The sequence below is a fragment of the Peromyscus leucopus genome, chromosome 13, assembly GCF_004664715.2.
Source record: "Peromyscus leucopus breed LL Stock chromosome 13, UCI_PerLeu_2.1, whole genome shotgun sequence".
Classification (NCBI taxonomy): Eukaryota; Metazoa; Chordata; class Mammalia; order Rodentia; family Cricetidae; genus Peromyscus; species Peromyscus leucopus.
This window is the reverse complement of record NC_051074.1, coordinates 38,640,686-38,661,238: the sequence shown is the minus strand read 5'-3', so window position 1 is coordinate 38,661,238 and position 20,553 is coordinate 38,640,686. Positions and strand designations below refer to the sequence as shown.

General features: G+C 54.3%; 1 protein-coding gene across 10 annotated transcripts in view; it reads right to left on the bottom strand.

Annotated features, from left to right (window-relative positions):
• The window catches only part of Tns1 (tensin 1), a 225,621-nt gene that overhangs the window by 126,448 nt on the left and 78,620 nt on the right, over window positions 1-20,553 (bottom strand). The window contains exon 1 of one of the 10 annotated variants that reach the window (XM_028870013.2): window positions 8,870-9,046. The exons of 8 other annotated variants lie outside the window; for them this stretch is intronic. The gene's annotated coding sequence lies outside the window, so the exon portion shown is untranslated. Of the gene's footprint in view, window positions 1-2,580; window positions 3,011-8,869; window positions 9,047-20,553 lie in introns of those variants that run through there. One more of the 10 variants, XM_028870012.2, reaches the window with a different exon arrangement.

The following is a 20,553-nucleotide window of genomic DNA, read 5'->3' as shown; positions in this document are numbered from 1 at the left end:
TAGTATCGGGATCTACTGGACGGGTGATCCATTTTAATGCACCAGACACAAGTGATTCCCCTTTTTCCACAGGAAGCCACCCAAACTTAAACCAGAGTGGGTCGGCCGAGGTCGCACAGCTGGGAGGGGCTGAGCTAGACGCTAATGCAGAAGCACCAGACTGCAGACTCTGTGCCCTTTAGCAAGCCCGCCACGAGTTCGAGGCAGCCGCTCACCCTTGCTGAGAAGGGGTGAGAGCCCAGATGGTAGGTCGGACTAATACAGCCAGAACCATGGGGGCATGGATGGGGGCAAGGCCAAGGCTTGGATCCCACCAGGACCCTCTACTCAAAACAAGGGGGAGGGGGAGGGTGGAGCTCGGGTTCTGAGATTGTGATTCAGCCACCTCTGGGGAGCATTCCAGCCCTCCAGTCCCACTCTCGGGCGTCTAAGAGCCACCTGCCCTGGAGACACCAGCCATTACTCACAAGTTACTCACTTTGCCTTGGCGTTCACCCTACCAAGTCAAACCTCCCACTCTGTTCCCTGAGAGTGGCCATGGAGAAGCCAGAAGGTCCACGGTCCCCCGCCCTCTAGCCAGAGCATCCCCATCTGAGTCACAGGGGCACACCAGACTCTGGCCTGCTCACAGTAACAGCTGTCGTCCTCTGCCCTGTTCCAAGAAACAGATGCCTAAAGGAATGGTCACTGTCCCTAGACACAGAACAGCCCAACCCAGGACCAGGAGGGAGCTTCCCAGCATCTCTGCCAGGATCCCAGGGATGCTGGAAGATACCCGGGAGCCCATCTCTATAAGACAGATCTTCCCAGGCACAAGAACAGGAACCTACATTCAGAAAGCTCCATGGCATGGCTCAGCTAGGCCCAGCCCCTCATGCCACAGATGTTCAGAAAGGGAAATTAAACTGTCCAAAGTTGCACAGTGTCAAAATGGACAACCACCAGCCTGACCCTCCACTTCACAACCACATTCAGCAACACCTCCCCTACCTCAGGTAGGCACAGTCTCCCCCAATCTCTCCCTGTTGCAGAGCTACTAGAGTCCCCACAGTGGGAGTAGCCATTCAGGAGGAGAAGAGGAGGCCTGGAGATACTGCCGCCAGGTCAGTCACTAAGAGAGTTGGGGCTCGAGCTAGCGCCAAAGCGGTCTTAAAGACAAGAGACGGAGCCCAGGACCTCTGGTTACAGGTTGATGACCAGGCCCTCTGGCACAAGACAAGGGGTAGAATTCTTGGGGTCCCAGGTGGGGAATTTCAAGAGTCCTGGCTTCCTCCTGCTCACCTCTCCTCCTTCATTCCCACTCTTCCTCACCCCTAACTATCAGGGCCCCTCCACTCCCATATTCTGCTCAGCCACGGAGCTCGGGGGCAGCGACTGCCACGTATGTGGCTGTCCAAAGGGTGGCTAAGCCATGGAGGAGTTCACCCATCTCTGGTGTTCTCCCACCCGCCCCCTCTGGTAGCAGCTGCTACATTCAGCCCCAGCCAGGAGCCCCCCCTCCTGAGCTGCTCCCTCCCCTGGCATCAATGGCAGCAGCAGCCACAGCGACAGAGGTCACTGAGTGTGGAGCAGGCCAGCCTCACTTCTTCTCTATTGCCCACATTTCACAGCACAAATAAGAAGCTGTCCATGTCTGCACCGCTGGCCAGAGGCAGAGTCAGGATTCAAAGCCAGACTTAACCCCCAAGGCCACATCACCTTAGGATAATCCCCACTCCCAGAAATGAAGGTCCCTGAGATTCCCTCTCCTCCTTCAACATACAGTCCGCTGAGCACTTGTAACTGTGATGTGCTGGCTTCTGGCCTTTGAGACACTCAACATTCCTCCTGGCTTTAAACAGGCTGCCCCGTCACCACCCTCCCCAGCCACTTATATGGGCACTGCTGACTTCCAGCAGACAGGCTCCTATACCAGACTAAGGGATAACTCGTGACCACTCACTCATTCATTCAACCAGTGGACCTACTGTGTTCGGGGACCCACAGTAAAAAGACACCCCCTAAAGGAGCCTCCTGGAACCCGCAAGCTACCCTCAGTCCACCTCACTTCACCACAGCTCATTAAGAAGCCTTGCTGACTCTGGTCTCAGGGCACAAGAAGTCCAGCCGGGCACAGGAACGCCAAGAGGACTTCCCAGTCCCAGGGGTTAAGGACACAGGTGCAGAACACAGGTCCCGGCTGGAGCTCACCCCCAGGCCTCCCCATCCAACCCCTTCCCGAGCCACAACCCCATCATCTCTCTCCTATGTAAGCATCCCTCTGCTGCTCCCTACTTTGACTCGGCCCAGGAAATCTCCCACTCCTCGCCACCCAAGCAAGACCTCTGGGCTCTCCCCCAAAGACACTCTTGGTTACAGGTTCCCTCTTTAAACCGAATTTACCCTGCCAAGCATTTAGCACACAGAATTTTGTCTCAACTCCCCCACAGCACACAACTGTGGCTGCGCTGGAATGTGACCCTCATCTTACAGACCCGGACACCGAGGCCCGGCCGATGCCACGCAGGAAGGAAGTAGCAAAGCTGGAAGGGACAGACGGCCGTGATGTGGCCCATCCTTACGCGCATGCGTGCCCCCTACCTGAACAAGCCCCTCCGTCAAACTCCTTCTCAACCTTCCAAGTCCATTTCAAAGGGCTCTTCCTCTCAGAGACCTCAGCTACTCCACCAACTCCTCACGCAAACAGCTTCCTGCACCCCCCTTCTGCTGCCTGCCGAGGAGCCATCTACTCCCCTTGTCTCCCACTCGAAGGTGTCTCGATGGCCTTTCCAGCCCCAGATCTGGCACCCTGCCTGGCACAAAGTAGATGCCCTAAAAGGCTGTTACTGTGCAATCAGGATGGCCCCCCAGGCCCAGCTGGATTGGCCCGGGGTTCCAAGCCTCCTCAGCAGGCTCATGGGCATTGCCGGACCCAAGCAGCCCAAACCCAGCCGCCCATCTCCTCCAGACCCAGATGGCAGGCAGGCAGCCAGGGCCCTGTCTCATACTCCCCCCCTCCTTAGCCCAGCTCCTCTCTGCTTCACCAGCTCCGCAGATTCTGGGAGTCTCAGCCGGTGATTAGGGCCCTAATCAGGCAGGACTTCCTGCCAGCCACTGCCAGAGGTGGGGGCGGGGCGGGAGGGAAGCAAGGTCAACCCAAGGTGAAGTTTCACAGCCAGGGACCCAAGGAGCCCCCCTCAGCCCCCCACCGGCAGATGCACTTCAGAAGCAACCAACACTACACCTCTCCAATCCTCTGGCTGCTAAGTGAGGACATTGAAGCCCAGAGAGCAAAGGGACTCGGCCACCCCGGGGCAGAGCCGAGCCAGCCTGAGATCTGTCGGTAGGAAGAGCACCATTCCTGTACTGCCTTGGGCCAGGGTGCCCCCAAGGTGGAGAACCTCTACTCACTCACCTCACTCACTCCCACCCACCACCCCACCACCCCCGGAACCTCAGCCATAGTCCTGCCCCCTGATAGCACCAAGCTCAGCACTGAACCTCAGCCCTCTCCCTGAAGGGTGGCTAGGGGCCAGCCGATTGCCTGGGCTGGTGGAAGATGTATTCAAGGTGAGGCTCACTTCTCATCTCTCAAGGATCAACCGTCCAGAAGGGCAGAGGGGAGCCAGGCAGAGGAAGGGAGCCAGAGACAGCCCTCCCAGTGGTCATCATGATCAGCCTAAGACCATTCTTCCCTTCAAAAGAATGCCTGATGCTTTTTGCAGCTGCAACTGGGCGGGCCAGGGGTCCGGAAACTGTGTTCACCCCTGACCCAGAGCAACCTCAGCCTCCTGGGTGGGGAATCTCTGGGTAAGAGATCAGGCCAAGAAGCTGATCTTTAGCGAAGGAATGGCAGAGACACCAGAAAGCCATGGACCCCAAGGAGGGTAGAGGCCTGGGAGGGAAGTGGGAGTAGCTAAGAGACCTACGGACCAATCCTCAAAGCTCTCAGCTCCTGTGTACACAGAGAGGGCTGGGGTAGTTATCCCCACCCCTTACCAACAAGGGACCAAGTTAGATTGTAGCAAGAGGCATGTCAGTCTTCAAGGAGCCCCGGAGGGTCTAAGCCAGTTGCAATGGTTACTTGGGACCCCCTCTCTAAAACATAGAAGCCCCCATGGCTACGGTCAAGGATAGCCTATTTGGAGACAGGCTGGGCCCTTGCCAGGCCTGGGAGGCTCTAATGCAAGCAGTGGCTGTCTGAAGGGTGGGGAGGGATCCCAGAGGGACTTGTTTACGAGGATGGCAACTTTCTCAGAATCCTCCATAAACACATATCTGCTCCAGCTCCCTAGGGGGGACAAGCCTAAGGTCCCCTCCATTCCAGGCCTTCCTCCTAAGGAGGCAAAGTCAGAGAAGGAAGACACTGCTCGGATATCAGAGCCCCTTAAGGGAAGCCCGTGGAATCCTGACTGACACTCTTCTCCATCATAGGGAAGAAACAACCATGATAAAGAGAGAACGGAGCCAGCCACGAGGCATGGTCTGGAACGAAGGATACCCACTAATAAGAACACTTACCAGTGTTAACTAACAAAGCACGTTGGCTTTTTGTTTTGTTTTGGATGTTTGTTTTTGAGGCAGGGTTTCACGTATCTTAAGCTGACCTTCGAACTTACTTTACAGTCACAGATGATCTCGAACCCCTGATCCTCCTGCCTCTACCTTCTCAGTGTGGTCATTACAGGTGTCCACCACCACACCAAACGTATGCAGTGCTGGGGAAAGAACGCAGAGTTCTGTGCATGCTAGGCAAGCAGGCTACCTGCTGACCTGCACCCCGTACTTCAAAGCACTTGAAATCAACGAATCCATTCAAACTCCACGCCCGTGCCATGAGGCAAAGACTACGGTCCCACGTTAGAGAGAAAGCTGGAGCTCAGAGAAGCCTAATCTCTGGTTGAGACCACACAGCCAGCAGGTAGGAATGGTTACCACAGGCAGGTCCCCAGCAGCCTGGCTCCAGCCGCATGCCCTCCATCTGCCTTGCTCCATCCACACTTTGGAGGAAAGGCAGCCTTGTTTGCAGGCTAGCAGCTTTTCAGCAGGCCTGTCCCAAACCCTCAGGTCCTCCGGCCTCAGCTGGTACCAAAAGCATCACCTGGGAAGCAAAGGCCATAACACAGCCAGGTGACAGACCTACAGGACAGAACAAGGGACACTGGAAGCATATGAGTGTCCCACATGCATTCCAAGAGGAGGCCAGGAAGGCCCCTGGAGGAAGCTTCCAGTGGCCAGGCGCGGAGAAGCTCACCGCGGCCCTCCTGCAGCCCTCATCTGGTCAGATCCCTGGATCCACCCTTCTGCACCAGCCCCTGGCCTACCCAGTGCTCGGGCCTGAGCTGCAAGCTCAAAGCCCTAAAAAGGCAGGGAACACACAGCCCCGTGGAGCCCTGCAGGAGGAAGGGCCAGGGACTGACCCAATCCCCTCCCATGACAGTTCCAACTCCCTCACAGAAACCAAGGTGAGGACAAGGAGGGAGCCGGCCAAGAACCAGCCGCCCCAGAGGCTCCAGTGCGAGCACAGGGTGTCCGTGGAGGCAGCCCAGCCTATCACGCTGGCATCCCTGCCACCCCCATCATTCCTTTCCCAGCTGGCCTATGCCCACACCTCTACATGCCTAATGGCTCTGGAAAGCTAAAAGAGCCAGCCAGCCAGGGAGCCATGGAGCCAGAGGCCTCAGGGGATAATGCTGGGGACAAAGTGGAGGCCTGTCCCTCCCCAGTGTCTAAAAACAAACTTCTCTCTCCCCCCCAGAGTCACGGCTCCCTTCTGATTTGTTTGGTTTCGTTGGGGGCGGGGTCACGGGGGAGGGAACCCTGCCTGTCTCCTGACAAATCTCTGTCCTCCATCCCCAAATCCTCAGTTTCCCTTCCTGGGGCCGAGAAAACGTAAGTGAGAGGCAACAATGAGCCCGCAGCTCAGTCCATGCCTCCACTCAGCCCTCACATTCCTCCCTTGCTCTCCCTCATCACTGGGTCCCTTTCATCCAGAAGGAAAAATGCCCCGATTAAGAAGCCTCTCCTACCTACCTCCTGGCTGTAGACAAGGGATGAAAGTTAGACAATGAGAAGGACTTCCCCTTCAGAGGAAGCCAGAAGGCTGAGAGGTACTGCCCTGACTGGAGGCAGAGGGCTCTGGGCAGTAACCTCAGACTCTGGCTCCATGCTCAGGAGCAAAGGGGCCACAGGGCATTCACAGAATGGGTTGTGGGAAGAGGCAAGCTGGGGTAGGCAGGCTGGGCTAGAAAGGATGGAGCCCAGGGAGGGTCCTAAACCCCAAGGGAAGTATCAGGGGATGGACAGACGGACACACACACACACACACACACACACACACACACACACACACACACACACACACACGCTTCCCTGTAGGAAGCCACACCCCCAGCATTGAGTTGGGGAAGTATCAACCCCCATTGCCTCTCCTTCCCAGGGAAAACAGGTTTGAAGAGGCCACGGGGAGGTCACCTGCTCCTCTCCTACCCCTCCAGAGAGGCTCTTGAGAACAACAAATGCCCTTGGCTCCTTCCCCACCCCCACCTCTACCCCCACACCCTGCTTATTACACAAGTCACTTAGTGAAACCTTGACAACCCTCAAGCATTTGGGAAGAGGGAAACTGAGGCCTGCCCCTGGGTTCTCCGGGATCTCTGAGTCTGGCATCACTCATCCGCCCGCCATCTCCAACAGCTGAGGAGGCTCCTCCTCTGGGCTACTCAGAGGAGGGTCTCAGAACGCCCAACGTGGAAACCACTTCTGGTCCTCAGACACTCGAGACCTGTGATGCCCGCCATCCCCTCCCCTTTACCCTGTGCCCTGTGCCCAAAGGTTCCGTCCGGCCTTCCAGGAGTTAACCACAGAGCCAGGGTGGCCATGAGGAAGCACCTCACAGCAGCAGTGCAGGAAGCAGCCGGGGGCAGAGCTGGTGGGCCGTCGGCTACGGATGCCAGGGAGAGGCGTCTCAAGGGCTCTCTAGTCCCCAGTGCGGTCAGCGGGCGACCCTGTGAGTCCCCACCCATGCCCGAAGCCCGAAGCCACAACTCTGACCCCCCCATTCCAAGCCCCCATTCCAGAGTCAGAGAACTCCCCAACCCTAAGAATCCCAGGACCTCAGCATCCCCAGAGACCTCAAAGGTCGTCTTTCTCACCACATCTCAGGGCAGGAATCCTTCCACAGTGTCCAGCTTGTCTGAACTGCCCCTTGGGACAGGCCACTCATTACCTTACACCAAAGCCCACCCTCTCACTGACCAGCAAGAGCTTCTGGAAGCTCCCGTTTAAACCCTCATGCTCCCAAGGCAAATCTCCATCCCCAACTCTCCCTAGCTCTCTGAATGAAGTCCGTTGATGCTGGGTGCCCCCCAGAACAGCAGCCTCCTCCCTAATCTCCCGGGTACCTTATCTCAGCCCATCCCTCCTGCCTATCACCCCACATTGAGTTCGGCTCTAAGGCTCCAAGGCAGGTGGGTTATGAAGTATGGGGCAAAGGTTAGGAAAAGAGTGGTCAGAAGTTCAAGGCCAGGACTAGGGGAGTCAGAAAGATTCCTAGGCTGTGCCCTACACCACCCAAGAATCCTCAATTTCAGATCAAAGTCCTGCCCTAACCCCTCCCCTCACCCCCTTTGAGTCTTGGGGAAGAGCTGGGGTCCGGGAGACAAGAGATGCCATCAGCTGGCAAAGGGCAGGAGGCCCTGAGAACTGGAGGCCAAGTCTGAGCCACAATGGTCCCCACCCCACCTCCAGGCAGCTTCAGGAAGGGGAAAGGGCCCTCCCTCCCACCTCCCACCCCACCTCTGCTAGCCCACACAGAAGGGCTTCCAAGAGAGAAGCCTCCGGTCCTCAAACATCATCGGAACCCCACTTTGCAGCTGGCCCTTCTGTTCCCACCACAACTGCCTTCCTGACCTCATGATCCTGGAAACTTCCCCAACCAGCACCCATCCTGTCCCCTAACCCTATCCCACGCCCCTGCTACGAGCCCAGCCCAAGAGCCCAGCAGGCTTCTCTGCCCACCCCACCCCCAGGCACCCCCTTTCAGTTTCCTCTACTAGGGCAGAGGCCAGCCTAAAAACATCTGGGCAGGCAATACTGGCCCTGGTCCTGAGGTTAGCTCTGGGTGGCTTCTTTAAGCTTAGTAAGGGGTAGCGGGCAGGAGACCAGTGTAGGGGGACCCTGTGTGTTCATTAACCACCTGGATTAGACATTTCTGCCCAGAGGGGTGAGGAAGGAATGAGCCTACTGGCTGGGGGAAGGGCAAGGGGCACACATGCCAGGCTGTGCCCATGGCCAGGGGGCAAGGGGCCCACGCAGAGAGGAGGAAAGTGATGTTAAAGAGCTTTTCACTTTAGCCATCTGCAGCCAGCCCCTCCCCTGCACACAGATCATGGGGAGCAGAGAGAGAGAGAGCCCCCAAAGAGAGGAATGAACCCCAAAGAAGTTCTAGCCACTATCAGGGGAAAAAACTCCCCCTCTCAGTCTTCTGCCTCCCGGACTCTGCCATGGACAAGGAGTGAGCAAAAGAGACCCCCCACCCTTTACCTCTGTGCCTCTGGTCCCTTCCCACTCCCGGCTGTACAAAGCCTTATTAACACCAGCAACTTAGCGGCACACAAAACTCTTCCTGAAGCTGGCTCAGCGCTTGCAGGGACAGCCGCGCCCCAGACATCCCTGGCAGACCTCAGGAACATCTGACAGCTTCGGGGCTGACAAGTTGGGCCCCCGAGGGGCTAGCTTAGCCTACAAGTGTGACAGGGGAGGGGCTGACCGCACCTTCCCCAAGTTCAGAAGCTGAAGCCAGAGCGTGGTACGTCAGCGTGTGCAGATTGCTGGGCTGTCTTCCCTGCACCCTTGCACATTCAAACACTCACTGGCCGCATCCGCTCACCTTTCCAACCGGGGAGCCACTGGGTGGCAGGCCAGGGCGGTGGGCAGTAGCAGGGTGGGTGGCTGGGCTGGCAGGAAGCTGGTGGCTCCTGGGGAGGCGGTGAGTGAGCTTGCCCAACAGGACAGAGGCAGCGGAGCCCGGTCCCAAGGCCGCTGCTGCGAGCGAGCGTGTGAGCGCGCCCAGGGCGCTGGCGGCTCCCTCCCCGGGCGGGCGGCCTGGGGCACCGCCTCCTTCCCGGAGTCAGCGCGTCGCCCCCCACTGCCGCCTCCTTTAACCCCTGCTACGCTCTGCTGCACAAACTGCGCTCCACCAGGCCCCAGGCCCGCACCACGGTGCACCTGGGTAGGCCAGCTGTCCAGTAGCTCTCTGGGGAACAGGCCAGAGGGCTTAGAGAAACAGGGGTGGGAAGGGGCAGGTAAGAATCAAGACGCCAAGAAATCGAGGAGCCCATAGGAAAGACTCAACTGTGGAATCATGGCCAAGGCCAAAGGGTTACTGGTGATGATGATGAGGAGGAGGAGGAAGAGGAGGAGGAGGAGGAGAAGGAGGAGGAGGAGGAGGAAGAGGAGGAGGAGGAGGAGGAAGAGGAGGAGGAGACAAAAGAACAAGCTGTATTTCTAACACACTTGGGTACCAGCTTCCAGCATCTCCCTTCTGAAATCTGCTTTTTCCTTGGCTGTCAAATGTGACATGATAATCCCTGCTTTTCCCCTGGAGTGGGTAGGACCTATGTGACTCTATATTCAAAAGTCACTGGAGCAGAGTTCCAGTTCACAAAAGGCATGCATCCATCCTCTTTAAAATGCATCCCCAAAAGTAAGATGATGGGGCCGGCAGCAATCTTGGCGCTTGAGAGGCAGGCAGATCTCTGTGAGTTCAAGACCAGCCTGATCTAGAGAATGAGTTCTAGAAAGCCAAGGATACACAGAGACCCTGTCTCAAAACACTCAGAAAGAAAGAAAAGAAAGAAAGAAGAAAGGAGGGAGGAGGGAGGGAAGAGGAGAGGGAGGGAGGGAGGGAGGGAGGGAGGGAGAGAGAGAGAGAGAGAGAGGAGAGAGAGAGAGAGAGAGAGAGAGAAAAGCAGGATGATGGACACGTCATACAATCATATCTTTACCCTGGGTACTGTTTTCAGGGCTCCTGGTGGACACCAAAACTGTGGATAATCAGATTCCTTAAGTGAAAGGACAGAGAATTTGCACAAAGTGTTTGCACAGAACTTATGTACAGATTCCTGTATAACTGATTTACAAACAGGATCTCATATAGCCTAGGTTGTGCTAAAGTAGCTGTTTAACTAAGTATGACCTGGATCTTTAGATACTTCTGCCTCTGCCTTCCAAGTGCTGGAATTACAAGCATGGGCTACCATACCAGGTTTTATGTGGTGCTAGGGACTGAACCCAGAACCTCCTGCATGCCTAGATCTATTCCCCCTAGCCACATCCCCAGCTGCTCCCGCTCCTATTTGCTTTGAATCCCCTCTAGAACACTTGTAAAATCTAGGACTGTACAAACGCTCTCTGTAAGTAATAGCTGTGCTGAGGTCTTTAAGGAAGATTGATAACACTATAAAATAAAGTCCGTTCTTGTTCAGGACAGTCACAAGGTTTCTTTCCAAGTATTTTCAATCAGCAGCTATAACTCTGTGGAGCAGAACCCACCGGTTTGGAGGGCTAATTCTATACCAAAATGTTTGCTGAATCCAGAGAGCCCACCGTACAACCATTCCAACTCTCTGTATCTATGAAACATGTTTATACTAAAAAAAAAAAAGCACTTGAAAATTTTGGATCAACAAATAAATGACAGAAGCAGACAGGAGGCTCCTGAAAATGTTATGGTTAACTTTGGGGGGAGGGGGGCTGAGTCCCACTATGTTGCCCTGGCTAGAACTTGCTACGCAGACAAGGCTGGCCTCAAACTCACAGAGATCCTCCCCCCCCCCCCCCTTGCAAGCGCTAGGGATAGTTAGCTTGAAGAGGTTCTCAGTAGGGGACTGTCTACATGGGGATGGCCTGTAAGCATATCTGTGGGGATTGTCTTTTTTTTTTTTTTTAAATATTTATTTATTAGGTATACAGTGTTCTGTCTGCATGTGTCCCTGCAGGCCAGAAGAGGGCACCAGATATCATTACAGATGTTTGTGAGCCACCATGTGGTTGCTGGGAATTGAACTCAGGACCTTTGGAAGAACAGTCTGTGCTCTTAACCACTGAGCCATGGCTCAGCCGTTAAAGGCTAGGCTCACAACCAAAAATATAAGGGGATTGTCTTTAATTAAGCTCCTGAATGTGGGAAGACCCAGCTGACTGCGGGCAACACCATTCCTGGGCAGGAGTTCCCAGGCGGTCGAAGAAGAATAGAGGAATCAGTGGAGCCAAGCAGGCAAGCAAGGGTCCATGCATCTGTTTCTCTCTGCTCTTGACTATGGACGGGATGGAAGCAGCTGTTTGAAGTTCCCGCCTTGATCCCGCTCCCCACTGATGGACCCCTCTTTCTCCCTTGGGCTGATTCTTGTTAGGGTGTTTTTCACACTAACAGAAAGGAAACCTAGAGCCAAAGGGGACAGTCAATTGTCACACACCCACTGCACGCCAGACACTTGAAGCACACTCCACCTTCACTCCCTCTGCTACCCCGCTAAGGACAGGAGTCAGGCGACAGCGGTTAGGTGACATGGCCTGCCAGCGGCCAGGCAGGACCGTCCACGCCAGGGAGGAACTTGAACCTGTACCTGCTCATTCCCGTCCCAAGCCCTCCGAGGCACGTTGGAAAGGGTCATGCCTTGCGCATCTGAGCTAGGCACCTACATCCCTGAGCCTCAGTTTCCTCTGATGTTGCGTACGTTGACAGCCAAGGGACTCTGTGATGGTCTTACTCAGTCAGCCAGACTCCTCACCCCCTGCAGGCAGGCTTCAGTTCACACCAGCAGGAGAATGGCTGGGGCCCAAAGAGAGGGGCAAGGCTTCAGATCACCTGAGGTCAAAGCCACAAGAACCGTGGTCCAGTACCCCAGGAACAATAAAACCTCTTGGGAACAGATGAAAAGGAGTGCCTCCTGAAGAACATAGATGGGAAGGGCAGAGAGAGGCAACATCGCCCTTCCCCCATACCCTCTCTCCTTCCTCCAGAGATGATAAGTTCAAGTTCCCACACCTCCAGTCCCAGCACGTCAGAACCCACAACCTCAAGAGCAATGTCAGTCCATCAGTGTATATGTGCTCTCCAGCGATAACAAACACAAAGAAAATTATGAACTTGTGGAGACACCGGCTAAATCCTCCTCACCAGGCCCAAACCAAGTCTCCCACTCACTGCCCTCCCTCTGGGTCAAAGGTGATCTTGGGTCACCTCAGCCTGCCTAATTCCTGTTCTCCTAACCATCGCCCAGACTAACATCCTGGACATCCCAGTCCAACTGAGAGATTAGAAGATTCCATGCCAAGTCCAGAATTCTTGTCTCTTCTGTTCATGGGGAAGTCATGTACCAGAAATATGGAACCCCTCCTACTTCAGGTCCCCAAAGTTCCAGTCTCCTTCCTGACATCAGTCACAGCTCCCAGGGTCAAGTGTGACCCCAGCCCTTCCTCAGACAGTTCCAGGAGCTCTGAGCCTTCCAGTCTTTCCTTTTTCCATCATTCAGCTTCGGCATCCATACCTTTCGCACCCAAGTGTTTCTTCTCCCTACCAGCGCTCCCTACCACTTTCTCCTCCATCCCCCACATGGCTTGAGTGGGAAGGAGCTCTAGGGCATGGCCCCTTACTTCCGGCTGGCAGCTAGCCAGTGATGCCAAACCTCAGCAGCTCTGAGATACCCTTTGTGTGATCTCCAGTGAAGTTTCTTTTAGGGATCGTGGTTTGTTTCTGAAGACCGGGTCTCATAAGCGCAAGCTGGCTTCCAAGCCGCTATGTAGCCAGAGACGAGCATCAAGATCCTTCTGCCTCGACCTCTCGAATGCTGGGATTCCGGGTGTGCACCACCTCGTGTGGTTTATGCAGTGCTGGTGATCAAACCCAAGCCAGCCTTCCCACACAGCAGGCAAGCACTCAGTCAGCTGAGCTACATGCCTGTCCCGTCAGTGCAGAGTCTATGGTCAACCACTGAGGAATCTTGCCATTCTGAATTCTGTACAGGACCCTCTTTGGTTTGATTTATTTATTTATTTATTTATTTATTTATTTATTTATTTATTTATTTTAATTTTTCGAGACAGGGATTCTCTGTGTAGCTTTGCACCTTTCCTGGAACTCACTCTGTAGACCAGGCTGGCCTCGAACTCACAGAGATCAGCCTGCCTCTGCCTCCCGAGTGCTGGGATTAAAGGCGTGCACCACCACTGCCCGGCAACAGGACCCTCTTTGAGAAGAGGGAAGCTGAGCCCTGACCTTCCTGGTGGCTCTTCAGTGGCCTTCTCCTGGTCCTACAGGTTCTGTCTGTCATCTGGCCCTACCTAATTGTAGGAATTAATTTCAAACCTTTATCAGGGATAGGGGTCTGGGATGGTATCAGTGATGTGGGGGCAGCACAGAGGAAGAGAGTAACCCATCAAAGGCCTTCGGGGAGCAGCTTCATCAGTAGTGAACAGCCACCTGAGAGGCAGCCTTGGGGCTGGAGAGGGAGGGAGGTCATTGGCAGGGACATGGGACCTCTAAGGCCACTATGAGGAACTAACTGCTCTTGGGCCTCCCCACATCTTCACTCCAGTGACCAGAGGGAATGCAAGATGCAGAGCAGCAGCCGGGCAGTGGTGGTGCACACCTCTAATCCTAGCACTCAGGAGGCAGAGGCAGGTGGAGCTCTGAGTTCGAGGCCAGCCTGGTCTACAAAGCGAGTTCCAGGACAGCCAGAGCTACACAGAGAATCCCTGTCTCAAAAAACCAACAAAAACTAAATTGATATTATCCCTTAGAAAAAAACTCCCATCCTCCAAGAAGGACGTCCTCAAGCTGTGCTACTAGGCAGGCCTCCTCTGTGCCCTCTACATTTGCTCCTGAACCTCCCAGGTTTAGTGAGGAAAGGCCAATTTATATTTTCCCTTTATCCAGCTTTATTCAGCACCCAGCTCAAATATAGCACAGTCTCAGTGAATGTGAAATGAATGAATGAATGAATGAATGAATGAATGAGAGATGGCCTGATAGACGGTTGGTTAATAAATGGGTAAAGAGGACACTTGAAACATCTAAGTGTTGTACAGCACTCCAAGATAACTAGGCAAACTCTTATCTCTGAAAGCGCACAACTGCAGAAAAACCAAGTCTGTGAGGGTATGGGAAGCATCACATTGATACACAGAGGCCCCAGACGCCTCCTGCCCTCCCCAGGTCTGCAGCAGCATAGGGGCCCCTCTCAAATGCCCGCCCTCCTCCAGCTATCCAAGCCTTTGGAGGTTTCTCTCTCTCTACCTCAGCCCAACAGTAGTAGCCCTTCTTTCCCAGACAGCCTGCTTCCACACCTGAGTAGAACCTCGAACTCAGTGAGTCCCTAAAAACATACCAGAGGAAGTCCAGGAGTTGGAGGACTTCGGGGTGGGGGTGGGGGGGAGACTGGCTTTCTTCCTGATTTCAAGGCGCCACCGTCCCACAATAAAGGTACTCTCTGAAAAAGCCCACTGCCCCCTTTTTTTCTCTTCCTCCCCATGGCTTCTCCAAACTGCCTAGGCCTCCTCTGCCTCCCTTCCGCTGGGCCCTGAGGATCAGGGTTCCCAGGGTTCCCAGCCTCCCCCCCCACCCCTCAAGCCAACCCTGCCCTCCTCCTCCTCCTCTTCCCTCCCTCCCATCCCCGAGCCTGGATCGCACATCTGGTTCCAGTTGTGGTCGGTCCATTCAGGGCAGGCCTGGAGGTTTCTCATAAAACTGAATAATAACCAGTGTTGGAGCCCCGTGGAGTTGGGGGAAGGGAGAGAGCAAGAGGCTAAGTGTGCGTGCGGGGGCAGGAGACAGGGTGACTGTGGAGGGTAGGAGACCAGGACCCCCCCCCCCCGGGGAAGGAGATGGCAGTGCCTGGCACCTAGCAGAGCCCACGGGGTGCTTGCTAGCTGAAGACAGGCCGTAGAAAGATAACGGCCGCCATGAAGCTGGGGGCTGAGAGAGGGGCACAAAGAGGGAGGTCACAGAGAACCAGAGGAGAAAGGGGACAGAGCTGCCATTGAGAAGGGCAGGGAGAAATGAATGCCCCATGTCAGACCAGGTGCTGAAACAGCCATTTCCATTGGAAGAAGAGGGGACAATGGGACAGAACAGGGGACAAAGGACACAAGATGCCAAGAAAGTCCAAGGACAGAGACAGGACACAGACAGGTCAAGACCTCATGTGCTGAATGCAGTGTGTCCTGGCTCCCCAGCCCCAGATCCACAACGGCGGGTCATCCTGGAACTGTCCTCCTGGGTTTCTTCATTGCACTTGAACCACCATATAATGACCCCACAGGGAGGCTTTCCCTGACCCCCGCGCCCCCCACCCACCCACACACCATGAATGTCTATGAACGCCCCAGGGAATTCTGGGAAGTGGCTAGACTCCTGTCTGGTCTTATAGACCTGAGCTCAGAGCCCTTCTGTAGGAGCAGCCAGCAGCTGAGCACAGCCCTGTCACCACAGAGCCCAACAGGGAACTAACTCTGGAGGAACCTGGTCTGTGACACCACCACCCCCAGCATCCTCGGGGGGCTGATCCAATGCCCCTAGGTGAAAGAGCCCCTCCAAACTCTTCCCACGAAGGGAAAGTCACCCATTCCAGCACCTGAGCTCCACTCTTTGCTCCATGGCAGACTCTGAGAGGGCAGGGAGCGGCATGCAGGTCCCAGGGGGAGGGCACACTTGGGCAGAGCTCTTCTTCCCTCCAGGGACATGGGGAGAGGGACTGCTCCGAGCTCTGACTTCTGAAAAGCTCTGTTGGCGGCAAGCCAGACCCCAGGATCACCCTCCACATCAGTCACTGTCTGTGCATCTGAGCGGTGCCCCTCCCACTGCGGCTAAGAGTGAGGCTGGACTGTCTCCCAGGAGGCTTTCATGGGGGGTCACCCTGAGAGAGACATCTCGCCAGGGCCCCTGTAGAGGTAACCCCTGACGCCATATCCATACCACTGCCCCCAAGAGTCCCTTTCTTCTTCCCTTCCAGATGCTGAATTTTCACTTCTGTGTTCCTTACAGCCAGCCCCCAGCTGTATTTGCATCTTATTTGCATAGATTTGCATCACCTCCAGGAATCACAGAATTGCACTCCATGGGGGACTGTCCTAGTCTCCGGTGGACACTATAGGCAGGAGATGCACTGGGAAGTAGTCTGCCCAGTGTTTTTCCCCCAATATATGGGGTGTCCCTCCCTTAAGCCTGCCTCAGTTTCCAGCCAGGAGAAGTACTTGGATCCAGCAGCCTCAGGGCCCAGGATAAGTGAAGATTTGGTACTTCCTAGCTACACCTCCCCACCCAGCCTCTCTGGCGGCCTCCAAGGCCCCCTGGATGTTCCTGGGAGCACATTTTTAAGCAAACGTTAGTCCGTGGCAGAAGTCACTGCATATAAACCCCTGGTCTCCCTTGAGAAACTCAGCTTTAAAGCTAGGAGGTGCCCAGGGACCTCCCTAACTCTAGAGCCAGATTCCTCATGGGCATCCCTTCTCCCACTTCCCCCTTGAACCTGGATCCTTCTAGGGAGTCTAAGATCCCCTTCTTTACAGAACCATACCACCCCCAAGTCCCGAAGTCTAAGGAACCAGAACTACATGGATGGAGGTTCCCAGCTCCAGGAAGGTGTTGGAATCATGGTGACATTCTTGAAGACGGAAAGCCTAATGGATTCCTCGCCAGCAGAGGGGTGCTGATTAATAGATCAATGTCAACTTCCTGACTTGCCAAAGGGCTCTGTCCTCTGCCCTGGCTTGTTCGACATACTTATCAGTCACGAGACTGTGATGTGGGAGGGACACTCAAGGGGTGGGACGAGAGAACTCAGACACCAAACTGAACAAAAACTCCAAACTGACTTTACACACGGGCCAGAACTAGTGAGGGAACTTCCCTCTTGAGCGACTGTCCTCAACAATGACTCTCAAAATAACAAACATTCATAATAATTCACTCCAGGAAAATCCAAAGATTTAGGGCGAAGAGAAGTTCAATTTTGCTAACAGTACGATATGGCTGTCCATTAATAATAATACAGCACTGAGATCCAAGGAAATGAAGGTGCCAACAATACTCCATGTTAATCAGACACCAGCAGAAAAGTCAGGGTCTCTTTTACGCCCTTGCGCTCTTATCCAAATGGATATTTATTAGAGTCGCCGAAGTCTCTAAAAATATCTGCCGGACATTTGCACAAGGACCCCACTTTTACTTTAGAGGACAAAAAAAAAAGGAAGGTGCGGAATCTAATATGTGAAGGCGGCCTTGGGAAAGTGTGGCGGGGAGGTCTCCACCTCCTGTCTCCACCCAGTATCTGGGAACCCCTGGGAACCTAGACCCAGTCCCAGTCTCCATTGACTGCCCAAGAGGCAGAAAAAAAAAAAAGCCTGGAGCAGCTATTACAAAGGGGACAGTCTTGTAAGATGGCCAGGCCTGTGGGCAGCAGCCTCTGGGGAGTGTGCCGGCCACACCACAAACTGACCTTTAGCCAGGCTGGCTGCTGAGCAGAAGGGAGGGGAGGTGGTCCAGATGGTGGCCGAGCACTTGGCTGGCACACGCTGTCCCAAGCAAGCCACGGCACCAGCCAACCGGCCTCTCACCGGCAGGGCTTCCTACTGGTTCCTTCTCAGGAGCCCTGTGGGAATTGGCCCCAGCTGGACACCTCTGTCCAAAGTCTGAGGTTACCCACTGGCCCCAGCCCAAGCCCTCGGTGGCTCCCCTTCATTCTCTCTTCTTTCCTCCGCTCCCTCCCAGTTCTCCTCCGGGGGCTCGCACAGCCCTCACCATCCTCATTCTCAGGCATTACCCCCCTTCCCCTCATCCCACCCTTCCTGTCCCAACACGACTCTCGCTCCTCCCCCCCCCCCCAGGGTTCTACTCAAGACCTTCCTCCAAGCTGGATGTCCAAAGCTGCTGCAGGTTGCTTAGTAAGATCTCACTTTCAGGGCTCGGGGGGAGTTGGAGATTTCCCTCCTGAGGACTTGGTTTGGGACTTCACTACATAAAACAAATAGTCACTTTCCTCCACCTTGAACTAGGATGCCAGCCCTCCTGACATGGCAGAATCAGGGAAAACTAGCCCTGGCCTGACACTGGAGGGCAAAGCCCAGGCTTGGATATTTCACGGACTACCTCTAAAGCCTACCTACCTATTTAGGGGCTGTGTGACTCCAGGCAGGTTACTTAATTGCTCTGAGCACTGAGTGTAGGGTCTGGGGTAAAGCAATCCTTTTATAAATGTTAGCTTCCCCTATATCCCCCCCTTTCATAGACACACTATCACCACCCTTACCCTGGAATCATGACTCCTATATTTATATCTATATCTTTATCTATACCTATACCTATACCTGTATGTGTGTGTGTGTCTGTCTGTCTGTATAAAATCTCTCTTTGGCCCTGTTTAATGAATGCTCAAATGTACCAAGTGCTTTTCAGATGTCCGAGTTCATGGCTACTCATTCATTCTAAGCCTCTCAACCTACGGGTCCTGGGCATGACAGTAACCAGCTATCCAAGACTTGGAAGGTTGAGGCAGGAGGATCATGACTTTGAAGCCAAGCAAGGCTACACAGTAAGACCCAACTACACTATCAAAATGGCAGGGACCTCAAGGACTAACTGGTGCATTTCCTGTCCACTCAGGACCATCTTTGGCCCAGCAGAAGCTCCAACAGCCTCTGCTTGCCCACAGCATCCAAACCCATCCTCTCCCCAACATGGCTCCAATGGGTGCAAACCTGCCTCCCTTAGTCCTTTCTCTGCTCTAGAGAACAAAATCCGTGCAAAACTTCACCAGAAACCACACCTATTCACACCGGCGCACACTGTCTCCAAGAAAAGTTGTTCTACAGGCTGCATATCCCTGCTCAGTTTTCTTAATTTCTGCATCTTCCCACACTCCAATGCTCAGCTGTCCCTCTGTTTTGAACCTGCTCTAGTTGGCCCTCATTCATTCATTCATTCATTCATTCATTCATCCATTCATTCATTCATTCATTCATTCATTCATCACAGGCTCTGAGAGTTGCTTGTGGAAGGTCAGGCCACCAAGCAAAGCCAGAGAGAGCCACTGTCCTCAAGGCACACTTGGTCTTAAAGGCAGGAGACCCTAGAGAAACAGACACACAGAAACCAAGCCACACACAATAGCACAAGTGGTGGAAAGGCAAGAGTAGCCTGTGATGGAGGGGTCCCTAACATCTAGAAGCCCCTGAGACCTGTATGCTAACATACACTCACCACAAACAGAAACTGGTATGAGCCGGGCGGTGGTGGTGCACACCTCTAATCCCAGCACTTGGGAGGCAGAGGCAGGTGGATCTCTGTGAGTTCGAGGCCAGCCTGGTCTACAGAGTGAGTTCCAGGACAACCGGGGCTACACAGAGAAACCCTGTCTCAGAAAAAAAAAGAAAGAAAGGGAGGGAGGAGAGAGGGAGGGAGAGACAGGAATGGACGGACAGATGGACGGAAGGAAGGAAGGAGGGAAGGAAGGAAGGAAGGAAGGAGGGGGGAAGGAAGGAAGGAAGGAGGGGGGAAGGAAGGAAGGAAGGGAGGAGGGAGGGAGGAGGGAGGAGGAAGGAAGGAAGGAAGGAAGGAAGGAAGGAAGGAAGGAAGGAAGGAAGGAAGGAAGGAAGGGCAGACCTGTATGAGCCAGTCCATGCTTTAGCTTGACTCCTCACCTGAATATGGACACTGGCCCAAGCTCACCTTGCACAAATGAAGGACACACTGACAGCTGAAGCCATTTGCCCAAAGTCAGAAACCGTGAAATGCCAGACGGTGGTGGTAGGACTTGACCTCCAACACCAAACTCTCAGTTTGGTGCCATATAATCTCTAAAGGTGTCAGATGAAGGAGGCATTAAGACGCAGTTCCTATTCTAGCTCCTGCTATACACAGGCATGCACATGTATGCATACGCACACACATGTGCGAACACACACACACACACACACACACACACACACACACACACACACGTGCAGGAAGCAGTGGCCCATCCTGGCAATGCCCAAACTCCAGATTCTCAGCTTGTTCTTCTACTTGGATGCGTTGATGCCACCTTAAGACGCCTGACTTTTACTCTAGTGGGCTGGAGGATGGATGAGATAGTGAGCACCTCCTCCCGGCAGGTAGAATATGGCTTGGAATAACTGCTTGGATTATGGCTCCTCATGTCACCAATGAAGATCAAAGATGGGGTGACAGGGTCCCCAAACTCTAGAAGATGTTCACCAGGCTCACCCCAAGGCCACCCAATCTGAATTCAGGCCAAACCTATTCCTATCAGAGGAAGCTGAAATTGAGGCCCAGAAAAGATGAATAAGGAGCTCTCTGGAGCCTTAATCCAAAACAGATTACAGCCTCTGCACCCTAGTCTAAAGATGAGAAGGTGTTGATCCCACCTGTAATGGAAACAGGAGCCTCAAACCCATGAGGGACAGTGCAGCTCACAGTCCCAGGTGGATAAAGGATGCTGGGGCCCCAAGACCAGCACATTCCTGCCTTCTGCAAGAGAACCAGAATGCAGCTGGGCAGGGGAGGCAAGGGGACAG